Source organism: Carlito syrichta, unplaced genomic scaffold (genome assembly GCF_000164805.1).
Source record: "Carlito syrichta isolate Samal-C Ts95f unplaced genomic scaffold, Tarsius_syrichta-2.0.1 Scaffold309824, whole genome shotgun sequence".
NCBI classification, from domain to species: domain Eukaryota; kingdom Metazoa; phylum Chordata; class Mammalia; order Primates; family Tarsiidae; genus Carlito; species Carlito syrichta.
In genome coordinates this window covers 1630675-1643564 of record NW_007253920.1, presented here as the reverse complement: position 1 = coordinate 1643564, position 12890 = coordinate 1630675, and the positions used below count along the sequence as shown (strand labels likewise).

Sequence of the window (12890 nt, the reverse complement as noted above, 5' to 3'; positions counted from 1 at the left end):
CGTAGCCTAGGTGGTCTCTGCGCGGCTTGTCCCCGCTGCCGCCCTCCGGAGGGCCGGGACCGCGAGGGGACGCAGGGAGGGGCCTGGTGTGCAGCCGCGGAGCCCCGGGGCGCCGCCTGGGGTGGGAGGCCGCGTTGAGGTGGCGAAGGTGGGGCAGGGGTGGTTAACGGGGGAGCCGGCTCGCGTGCCAGAGGGAGCGAAGGGAGGCCTGTGATGGAAGGATTCGGGTCTGGGGTGGAAGAAAGTGATGGGAAATGGGTGATGCTCAGAAAAAGGTGCCCAGGGAGAAGGCGCGGGCCGGGGAGTGTGGTTGGCCTCTTGGAAGCAGGCATGGAGAGGGGTTGGGGGGGAGATCAGCTGGGAGTGAAGGGAGGACAGGTTTGCGTTTTGAAGGTGAAGGTCTCTGGACAAACGGGGACACGTGGATCTGGAGTAAGAAGCACCCACTGAAACCGGAAGGTGACTGGAGAAGGTTTTGAGTGAGGTGTGGCTGGAGGCTGTTCGACTAGAAGGCGTTATATGTCAGGAGAAAGTCTATAGGGAGTCACGGGAAAGATTTATGGGTGGTAGCTGAAAGCCGCGACTCTTTTACGAGTAGTTGACCAAGGACAGCTAACTGTCCGTTTCGGCAGTGTCGGGAGAGTGGAATGTCTCAGGTAGGGGTTAGAGTCCTAGGGTCATTCACTACCCCCCGAGGGCCAGGCACTCAGACTTGTCAATTCTCACTGCTGAGGCTGACGGTGCCTCCTTCCCCCCACCCCCCCATGACAGTTCATCTAATTGTTTTGCCTCACCAGCACACAAACTCACCCTCTCAGAAGTAATGGCATACGTATTGTTTGCTTTTGATTGGACGGTAGTGAGGAATGGCTTAGTTCTCTATGTTAAAAAAAAAGAGTGTTGGTTTAAAGGCAACATCAGAAGATATTCAGAAAGTCTGCCCTACAGGGGAGTTTCTCAGCTGTCTAGTTGGGTATGTGTAATATAGCATAAAAATGATGCAAGGCTTCTTAGAGTAACACAAATGAAAATTAACATAAAAGTACGATCCTGTTACTCTGTAGGATCAACTGTTTTGATGTGGTGGCATTTGATTACACATTTGCCTGTGGAGAAAGTGTTTAGCCTTGGGAGGAGTTTTGTAGCTAAATAGATTCAAAGTTCTTTTCACTCAGGAGAGACATGGTATGTGTGTGTCACTGCTGTTGTCTTTCTGTTCGGAACTTTTGTGATTTTTATTTGTAAGGTATTGACAGAGGTTGGGGTAGAGACTGGGGACAGGGAAGAGGTAAATAGTGGTTTTAAATGGGAGATATAATTTATGTATGTAGAATAGGACAAGAGGATTATGAAGAGTTATAATGTCAAGGACAGAACCAAAGGATATTTGTGGTGTAGAACATTTCTTTGTTAACTGGATCTACAAAGCATTGTAACGAATAGATCATTCTTTAGGATGCAGAAACAATTTTGAGGACATTATTTCAACAGAGTATCTGAGTGTTGAGGTGAGTCAGAGCAAAGAAGTAATCTCAGTGGTACGGAGTTAATCAGGGAATGTTTCCTGAAAAAAACCATCATTTGAACTAGGAGTTGGGATATGGGTTATTGGAAGACATGAGGATGACATTTCAGTAGTTGGGACATAGTTTAAACAACTGTGGATAAGAATAACAAGTTAAGAAAAATTTTAAGCAGAATTGAAGGTTTGAATGAAGATTTAGGGGTATGGAAATCAATTAAGCCTATGTTGCAACTTAGCTGATACATGATGATTCTGTATGGTAGCTAGGAGAGAAGAATTAGGACAATTGATGATGGATGGGGAAAGGCAGTAATGGAGAGAGCACAAAAATATTTTTGATAGTTATAATAAGGTGTAGTGAAAGTAAGCCAGATTACTGAGAGTTAGATTTGATGATCAATCAGATACAATAATCAGAAACATTTTTGAGTCCTGTACTAGATTATGTTGATAATAGCAAAGTTTATTGGGTGTTACTTTGTGCCAGACACTGTTTTGAGCTTTCCAGTATCATCTCATTTTCTTGTGATTATCTATATTTTATAGCTGAACAAGATGAGATTCAAAGAGATTTAACTTGCCTGAGGTCACACCTATTAAGGGGTGGATCAGGATTGGCAAAAATCAGTTAGTAAATATTAATTGAGCTGTTGATGCCAGGTGCTGTACTAAGTGCTGAGGATTCAAAATTGACAAGAAAATTCAAAGATCAGATCTGATCCATTTTTTAGAGATTGTCAATTTATAGAAGAGCCAGTAAAGAAGGAAAAAGATTAGCTGGGGAGATTTTTGTAGGTACTGAGGAATATACTATTTAGAGAACCCTGGGATAGAGTTTTAGGAAAGAGAAAGTGGTCAGCTAGAAAATAATGTAGGCTAGAGACTTAGAAGAAAAATGATTGAGAAGAAACCATTGTGTTAAGTAAGGAAAAAAGTAATGTGAACTTAGTCTCAAGAAAGCTGGAATGCAGTTATTGGTATATGGACTGATAGTTAATTATGTTCAATGACAAGTACTCTATACAAATTTAAATATTTGGTATGATCACAATTATGGTCAAATTCATAGGAAACAAGGGACATAGCCTCCTGTAATATTTTAAATCTTTGGTTAGAAAGATCACGGGTGGCTCAACATGATTGTACTTTTTTATTTTTCCAAATTTAAAAAAATTAGCGTTACTTTTGTAATTAGAGAGACAGCCATTTAACTGAAATGACCTAATAGAGAGGGAGTAAGTGGGTGAGCGTGTCTGAACATGGGTTAGGAGAAAATATATTCTCATTGCAGTGCCTTCTCCACAAGAGCCACCTTGATAGGCATGTTCCCTTCTTGGAAATGCCTGGGTTGTCACGGGTGGAAACTGAAACTGTATATACTGGAAGATGGCATTTGCTTAATCTCAGGGATCAGGTTGCTAACACACCCTGAATCATGGAGATACAGTCTTGGCTCCCCTGAACATTTGTTTTCTTGAGTTTAATAAATGAATTTAAGGTTAAAACAAACCACTCATAGAATTGAGTCATTTTAACTGCTTCTTTTGAGCTTAAACCTTTCCTTCCTCCTACACATTGGTTCTGTAGTTCCTCTCTTCTGTGGGTTTGTAATGGGCTTAGGGGTTCACTTCAGCAAGACAGATGAAAAGGCTGAATTTATGTATAACTGATGTATAATTTATGTATAACTTAATAATGTATAATTTATGTATAACTTAAGCACAAATTCATCCTTGCTTCCGATTTGAAGAAGAGACACATTTAAAGAAAATAAGCTTTTTTTATGAAATAATTTCCCCAAGCAAACCAGTAGAATTTGCCCTATGATCAGTACAGATTTATTGAAGTCTTCTAAACAGAGAGGAAAGAAGTGGTGCAAATTAATCTAGTTTTTAGTTTAATTTAATTTAGTTTAATTTCATTTGACCTATAGCAGTTGTGGGAGGAAACGACATTATTGTGATTCCTATTTCATCTAGGCACTGTACCATCTTCCTTAATGATCACATTTAATTCTCAAATAATCCTCAAATGTGTATCCCATTTTACAGATGAGGAGAATGAGGCTCAGAGAAGTTAGTAACTTTGTAAGGTTGGAGAACTAAGTGGCAGAGCTGGATTTCAAATTTTGCTTTATCTAGCTGCAGAACTCATGCATATGAAACAAGTAGCAAGAAGGACTGATTTATATTAAGACCCACAATTGAAGAAAATGCCACATAACCTTAGGTATTTAGTAACTCTTTGTTACCTTAGAAGGTGGGACTTTTTCCCTGGGTGTTTATGCCTTGTGACACTGCCTTTAAATAAATGAACATTTTTGTGTGTCTTAATAGTGTACATCATTTTACATTTACTGTAGACATGTATGTTTTCACATTTTAGTACTTTTTGAAATGAAGATGTATTTTATAGTGTCTGTATTTACTTTAAATGTTTGTGAAATGGATACTATGTCTTAAAGTCAGATGCATCTCGGAATTGAGGAAGTGTGGCAAATAGTTTTCATGCATAACTACCTACCAATTTGTTGTGTGCTTTTCTTGCCAGCTGCCCCCCTTTACTTATTCTATTACTTTTCTTATTAATACAATATAATAAAGAACTGAAATATTTATTAATGATAAAATAGCACCTTCTATTTTGTTAGTTAACTTTACAGTGTAGAAAAAAGTGTTATGATGTAGACAAATCACATCAAATTGTGAATCAGCGGATTTGCATTTTAAATTTGGTTTTGTTAGCAACTTGATGTGCGACTTTAGACTAGTCACTTCCCCTCTGTGGGGTTTAGTTTCCTCATCTGTAAAATGGAGGGGGAGGAGAAGTTTAAGCCTGTCTACCTTTCCTTCCCTGTCATTTTTGTCATGAATCCTTGAGGGTACAGTCCCATTCTTAATTTATTAGAGGGATGAATTATTTTTGATAGCTTACATCTACCAATTGTATCTTAGAAAGCAGGTACCCAGAAAATAGTTAAGGAATGAATGTTTTATATGAATTAATTTAAAAATAGTTTATATCTTATCATTATATTTTAATGTTTTTGAAGTACCATCAAAAAGCTGTTGAAGTTTCATTGAAAAGTAGTGTTTTACTTAAAGAATGAAGTATATTTAGTACGGTCAGGTGCAGTGACTCGGGCCTGTAATCCTAACACTTTGGGAGGCTGAGGCAGGATGATGGCTTGAGTCCAGGAATTCAAGACCAGTCTGAGAAAATAGCGAGGACCTGCCTCTAAAAAGAAAGAAAGAAAGAAAAAGAAATGGCTTTAGTAAAGTTAAATTCGTCTTGTCTGTACTGGATAGATGTACAAAAAAGAAAACTCTTGGACCTGTCTTTAAGAAGCTCTCTGTTACCAATAGAAGAGGTAAACTTCTGTAAATTTTGTATTGTGGGAAATTGCTAACAACATACACATCACCAACTTTACCAATGATCAACTTGTGGTCAATCTTGCTTCATCTATACCTCCACCCACTTCCCACTTCTTTTACTTTGAAGCAAATCCTTAGACATTTTTACCAGTTATTACCATACAGCATGTTAAGTACAATAATAGACATGTTCATCCAAGTGAGATGAAAATTTGTTCATGTAAATATATTTTGAGACTTGTGCATTATACTGTTCTGGGCAAGAGGCATTAGATATAATAAGCCACTATAAGTCAGAGATAATGTAACTGGGGAGACTGAATGTACATATGTGAAACAGAATGTAGCCACACTGGATCATATGCCAAAATTGGTGGTGGAGTTGCTTTTAAGTGGAAACTGACATTATTTTGGAATAAAATAAGATTTAGACAGGTGGAAACAGAGAGAAGGAACATTTAGGGGGTGAGGTAAGGGTGATCATATGAATAAAGCATGCAGTTAGAAAAATCTAGCTTTGGCTTCACAGAATAATTATATCTAAATCTGAATCTATCTATATCTTTAGACCCCTACACGATGTTATTGGCATAGTGTAGATCTTACATCAGAACTTGAATAAAGCCAACTGATGTAATACAAATTAGGACACACTACTTTGTGAATGTATCACTGTTCATGTTGAATTATTTGGCACATTCTGTTAAAAAGCCTTCTAAATATCTTAATACCACTTTCATTAATGGATCTATTCTTGCTAGAATGTTTGTGGGTGTGTGTTTAATTTAAATGTTAACCATTGACAACTTTAAGATGATTTTGAACTATCTAGCTTAGATCATTCTTGTCTTTCATGCAGTTTTTGTCAGAAATGGTGACATGACAATTCATGAGAAACCCTTGAATTTAGGGACTTCATACCATTATATCTTATTTTTTTGAAGTATTCTGACCCAGAATAAAATCTTAAAGTATATTTCATAGGACAGAAATTCTTAATCAAAGGTCATGAACTTTTCCAAGGATCTCCCCAAGGCATTGTGATATCTCCCTAGAAAAATATGCAGTTTTCATATATTCATAATTTCGGGGGATTAATAAGATCCTCAGCCCATTGAAATATCCTTGGGGGTCTGTGGATCCTGGTTTAATAAAGCATTCTTTAATGTGTAGGCATAGAAAGCATACTGCTAAAAATTCAACTCAATTATATTTCTGTGTGTTCTGTTCACCTTCTACAAAAAAGTGGCTTTAATTATTAGGGGTGGTAAAGTTATAAAGCTTATTATGCTGATGTCTAATTTAAAAACTTAGACCAATTCTTAATTGGATTCTTGAGGGAAAACAGGCTGTAGCCTGCTTAATACGTAGAAATGATTTCACTAAAGATTTTGAAATAGGTGTTTGGTACTTTATATAATGGCTGCTGTCCATCCTGAATTAATAGGAAGCAGAACATAGCACATAAGATGGATAAAGGAATAAATAACTCCCCCGCCCTGTGGTGTAAAGGAAGACACTTCTTCGACCTACCTTGCCCTTAGGGAGTTCAGGTCTATGGAGGAAAGAATCTTAAAGTATTTTGAAGTTTACATCTGTGTTGAAACAACTCTTAGAAGTCATGCAGAAGCTTAGAAAGATGTTTTTGGCTGACAAAGGATTAATTCTTTGGAGCCCTGAGATCACAAGCACTCATCATCAACTTAGTTTGAAGGGTGGCGTTAAATAAGTTTCTTAGAAATGTGGTTTTAAAAACTTGTAGATTGCAATTAAAATGTAATGATAATAATGGTTATTAGCATAAGTAGAATTCTCAGGATAGAGGAGCAGGTGAATTAGCTGGTAATGGGACATTTGACCCTGCAGAGTAGTTCGTAGACTGAAGATTGGTGTATATTAGGTGAATTGCTTTAAAGTGATAACCCTTGTGACCGGTTGGAGTTAATGATTTTCTGAGTATGTAATGTACCACTAGGAAACAACTTATTCTAATAAGTGTAATGTGTTATAGTATAAGGTGAGAGCCAGAAGCGAATTTAACAATCAGTGATCTGGCCACTCCTTCAGTGAATTTAAAGAGTGACTAGAGAGATCAGTTGCCCAAGGTCAGTTGGTTATGGCCATTCCAACAGAATAGTTATTCATTACCTGATTTTTAGCAAGTCTGTTGTTTTTATTTATTTTGGCTGCCTTTTCATTCTAGATCTCAGTATCTGGAAAAGAAAGTATCTTACAGTAAGGTTTTTAGCATTGTGACTTTGGTAAATTTACTAAGAATTCCCAGGATTTTTATGCTATAATGTTTTTACTTTGCCATACATATACTCACTCGATCTTTAACTCAGTAACCAGTGTGTTTGAGTTTTTTGGGATAGGCTTTTTAGGCATTTAACTCAGTTCTGAAATTGGAAACAGAAATTGAGGATCCAGAAATTCATGAAACATTTCCCTCACGTATACTTTTTGGAGTTGATACTTGCCTGACAGCATTTAATTGCAAGCTGTGACTATGAGTGTGGCAAAGTTTTAAAGATAAACTAGGAAAAGATTTTTGAGAAGAGCGTTTGTTATGGTATTTAGTACTTTTAAGCTATTCTTCGAAGCTACTCCTTCCCTCTCAAAACTAGACACTGGAGGGATCATTAACATCCAAGTTTGGAGAAATTATTACTACTTCTGTGCCTGATCCTGATTCTGAATTCTTTGGTGTGGACAGAAGGGCTGGGGAGAAGACTTGCCCCTGCATTAGTGACTCTACAGCCAGATTGAGGACCTTTAGGACAGGGACATTGAGGCTTTTAAAACCCCAGCCCTTCATCTGGGTCATCCTCTGGTGCAATAATTTCCACTTTCTAGTGGAATAGTAATACATTATCAAGGTACAAGCATTTTTTGGGAGAGGGATATAGATGGTTCCTGAATCACAAAATATACTTACCATAAAGTCTAGAAGAGTTAAAAAACTGTAGGCCTCAAATCCTAGTGATGCAGTTGTACAATATATGCTGTAGTTTACTAAAACAACTGAAAGTTGAGTTGATAATGATGAAGCCAGACCTAATGGTAATTTTTAATTAAAAAGCAGTCGAAATTAATAATGTCAACTGAAGATAATGACCAACTAAAGACAACATAACTTCACGGATGGCAAGCGTCCCTCTTGAAAATTATAGATTTCCAGGGTTTGAGTATGCATATGTGGCAAGAACTTGCAGCCTTGCCAGTTGCAGCAACCAGACTTACCAGTTGAATACAAATTGAAGTCTTTGGTACATTCTAATAAAGTGTTCATTTTTTCAATTCATGATAACTAGCTTAATAGGTTACTCAGAAGTAACTTTGTGGATAAAAAAAAAACTCATCCTTTCTAAATCATTTGTAGTCCATGGGGAGATTTGACCCATTTTTGGAAAACATTACCTGAGAAGGCTAATATATGGTAATCAAGAGCTTCTCATGAACATTGTTTCCCTGGCTGTGTTGGAAAGTTTGTGAAGGGCAGGGCACAAATAGAATCCAGTGGGTTTCTTTACCTCAGGGCATTTTTTTAGTCTTTGATATGCTAATATACTTCTTTAATCTGATTGGGGATAAAGTAGTGTATAGTTTCCCAGCCCCATATTACTGCTGTACTGGAGGACTGGAAGCCTGTTTTTAAGTTCATTCTTGAAAACAGATTCAGAAGCTAGCATAATAAAATGACACGACAAATAGAAAACAAACACACACACACACAAACAACAACATACAAGAGGGACCCCAAAAACCCTAAATTTATTTATTAAAAATTGTGTATTTATTCTTACATATTTAACTTCAGTCATCTTCAGAGTACTCTCCGTTTGAGGCAGTACACTTATCAAGATGCTTTTTCCATTGCTCAAAACAGTTTTTGAACTCATCAATTTTGATGCCTTTTAGTGCTTCTGCCATTTTTTGTTTTACTCCTTCCACGTTGGCAAAATGTTTCCCTTAAGAACTTTTTTCATCTGGGGGAATAAAGTCCCTTGGGGTGAGTTGGGGTGAATAGGAAGGATGGGGCATGGAGGTCATGCCATTTTGGTCAAAAACTGCTGCCAACCCATCATGAAATGGGCAAACATGTTGAAAGACTCTACAGAAAAAATTAACTGGAGCCAAACGCAGCCTCTCACAACAATGCTAGCTGGTACACTGATGCCTGTGAGTTTCTAGAACACTTACGTAGCAGGGAAGCCTGTACTTTAAGGGGGCCACCCTCCAAAAAAATCCAGTTTTTATGGAGGAGGATCCCCCTTGTACATAGGATGCATACAAAATTTGCCTGACTTAAAATTGCGTAAACATGTGTTTAGCTGTAGGGTATATAGTCTATATGTAGTCTTCAGGTTAAACGTCGTTCATTTTCCTGTAATATCATATTTACTCAGTAATTTGAAATATTTTTATATAAATCCTTAGGTTTATTGTGGAGTCAAATGAACAACTTTCATGACTTTTTAAGTGCAACAGAATATTTTGGTTTCCTCTGTTGTGTTATAAAAGTTTGAAAAGCCCTATCTTTGGTAGTATACTTCAAATACTAGTATATCTTTCTGTATTGGAATACTGTGGTTTACTTCTGAGTCTGAAAATATTAGGATAAACATTTTGTGTCTTAATATGAAAACATTTTTATTAAGGTAAAGAGTGACTATAGCATAATAGTTTAAAAAACAATCATGTGTGACTTATGGGAATTGCTTTCTTTGAAAAAAATGTTTTCCCCTAGAAGGGAATTAAATACATGTTTTTACAAGCAGTGGGCTGGCTTTTTGTTTTCCCCCTTTCAGTCTTAGTCACTTAACTACTTGTTCAGCCTGTGGAACCGTGAATCGATATAAACTATTTTCTTTTTTGTTTTTGTTTTGTTGTGTTTTTACTCTCAGTCTCACTCTGTTACCAGATTGCACTACGGTGGCACCATCGTGGCTCACCGCAACCTTGACCTCCTGGGTTCAGATGATCTTTCTACCTCAACCTCCCAAGTAGCTGGGACTACTGGTGTTTACCACCATGCCTGGCTAATTTTTTAATTCTTTGTAGAGAGGAGGTCTCACTAGGTTGCCTAGGCTGGTCTCAAACTTCTGGGCTCAAGCAGTGCTCCCACCTTGGCCTCCCAAAGCACTGGGATTATAGTTGTGAGCCTCTGTGCCCAGCTATTTTTTGTTGTTTTAGATACTGCTTCCTGCTTATTATTCACTGTTATCAAGTTGTGTGTTAAGAACACAGTCTTTCTTCTGAAGGCTTCATAGGTACTAGCCTTGAGGGTAGAAACAGAAACAAAGAAAAATGAATATTTCTGAAAAATTTAAGTTGTTTGGTCAGCAGATAATTTTAGTGCTGCAAAATTGATGTTTCCTCTCTGATAGAGTAGAACTTGACTTTTTAAGGTGTCTGTGTTTGATTTTTATATCATTCAAAGGAATTCCGAGCCTGACTTCTCAGTGTCTAAAATCTTCCAGGATGATAACATCCTACACGCATTTTAACTCTTGCCACAGTGCCATGCTTAGGGAGCAATATCAGCATACACAATAGTTGCGTAATGGCCTAAGAACGGATGAACCTGTTGTGATTCCTTATTATCAAGATGTGTCTTAGGGAAGTATTAGGGAACATAGGATACAGAGAGTTAAATATTGGTAAATCAATTCTTGTGTAGGCAAACAGAGTGGCCATTATATCTGCTTCAATGGATACTTACAACAGAGTTGGACACTAGCATCTTTTATTGAATAAAGAAGTGTTAACCAAGATGCTAGAGCTGTTTTTTGTTTATGAAAAAATGCTTGGTAAGCCTTAACTTTTGAAAAAAGGAAAAAAAACAACCCACTATCCTTCTCAGCTTGGCTATAGTAAAATAGTTTATACTCTTTGATTTTGCATTTTGGTTCTTTGTTTCTTATGACTTACTTTCAGGGAAGATTTTCTTCTTCTTTTTTTTTCTTTTTTTGATAGGGGTCTTGCTGTGTTGACCAGGCTAGACTCAGACTCCTGGCCTCAAGTAATCCTCCTGCCACAGCCTCCTGGGTTGCTAGGACCAAAGGCATGTCCCCCTGTGCCTGCCTCAGAGGAAGGTTTCATTTATGTTGAGTCTGTCTTAGTCCATTTGTGTTGCTTTAAAGAAATACCTGGTGCTGGGTAATTTATGAAGAAAGTGGTTTATTTGGTTCACAGTTCTGCAGGCTGTGTAAGAAGCATGGTACCAGCATCTGCTTCAGGTGAGGGCCTCAAACTTCTACTCATGGCAGAAGGTGAAGGGAAGCAGGCTTGACATGGTGAGAAAGAAAATAAGAGAGAGAAAGAGGTGCCAGGGCCTTTTCAACACCTGGTTTCTGCAGAAACTGAGAACAAATTCACTCCTATCAGAATGTCACCAAGTCATTCATGAGGGATCCGCCCCCTCTGACCCAAGTACCTCTTGCTAGGCCCCACCTTCAACATCAGGGATCAGATTTTTTTTTGAGTTGGAGTCTCACTCTGTCACCCAGACTGTAGTGCAGTGGCCGCTCCCGGCCACAGCAGCCTCGACCTGCTGGGCTCCGGCGATCCTTCCGCTTCAGCCTTCCAAGTAGCTAGAACTACAGGTGTGCGCTACCATGCCCGGCTAATTTTTTGATTTATTGTAGAAATGAGGTCTCACCAAGTTGCCCAGGCGGCTCTTGAACTCGCAGGCTCAGGCAATCCACTCACCTCGGCCTCCCAAAGCACAGGATTATAGACTGAGCCACCGAGCCCAGCCTAGGGGATCAGATTTTAACCTGAGACTTGGTGGGGCCAAACAAACCATATCCAAACCATTGCGGAGTCTTCATCAAACACTAAATAAGATTCCAGAGTTACCAAAATATAGTAGAAAAGACATTAGATCATTGTTTTCTAATTACCTCTAAATGGGAATATATCAGAAAAACTTAACAGATATTCTTATCTAGAGGCTTCTTCATAGTCTGCTGTAAGATGGATGAGTTGTCTTGCTTTTGGCTAGAAGTGCGTAAACTGTAAGTGGTAGCCTACTGGTTAGAGTTCACAGTTAATTGAGCATGGGAACATGAAATTATTATTCAGTAAATGAGGTTATTGGATAGACAAAATATATCTAAGTATGAGGTCCGTTGGCCATATTTTTAAAAGGAGTTTTGAGTGGCTTAAAAAGAAATCTAGTAAGGAACAACTATTTGTTGACTCTAGTCCCATGAAATAGATCCAACATGGGTTTATGGTAGATGGTCTCTAGAGTGACAGGCAGTTACTTCACCAGATACTTGAGACACACTGTATTTTCTAAAGATGGCTACAACAGTATTTTCTGTCTCTCGTGTTTGAACTTGTGTGGGCCTTAACTGTTTTCTTGGTCAGAGGTGGGGTTTAAGTTCCCATGAACTTGGGCAATCTTGTAAATTGCCTGTAACCAATGGAATGTGACAAAAAGTTACACGGTGTGACTTCCAAGCTTAGGTCAGAAAAGGTGAGAGAGTCTTCTAGCAAGCTCACTGGAATACTGGTCTTGAAGCCATTAGCAGTTTTGTAAGCATCTGACTAGCTTGAGGTCTCCATGCTCCAACTGTCTCATTGGGAGAATGGGAGAGGCTCCCCATCCAGGAACTAGGCCAGAATTGTTTAGCTGAGCCCTCCCAAATTCCTAACTCGTAGCAATTGTGAGGGAGAATAAAGTGGTGGTCGTTGTTTTAAGACATTAAGTTTTAGAGTGATCTTGTTACAGCACCAGATAACCAGAATACGACTTTGTCATTTTGATTTATTCTAGTGATGATGATGATGATATCAATGTTTTTGAATAAGGTAGTGGGCAAGAGTTTCTTTGATCTGTGACAGAATTATATTTTGTGCTCTTCTTCACTTGTAGAATACTGCCAAAGCCTCATCCCTGAGCATCTTAATGGGCTTTTCTTTTAGAAATACAGATTAAAAAAAAAAAAAAACGCTTTTAAAAAGGGTGTGGGTTA

General features: G+C 38.3%; 1 protein-coding gene across 1 annotated transcript in view; it reads left to right on the top strand.

Moving 5' to 3' along the window:
* The window catches only part of FAR1 (fatty acyl-CoA reductase 1), a 65812-nt gene that overhangs the window by 255 nt on the left and 52667 nt on the right, over positions 1–12890 (top strand). The window lies entirely within an intron of this gene.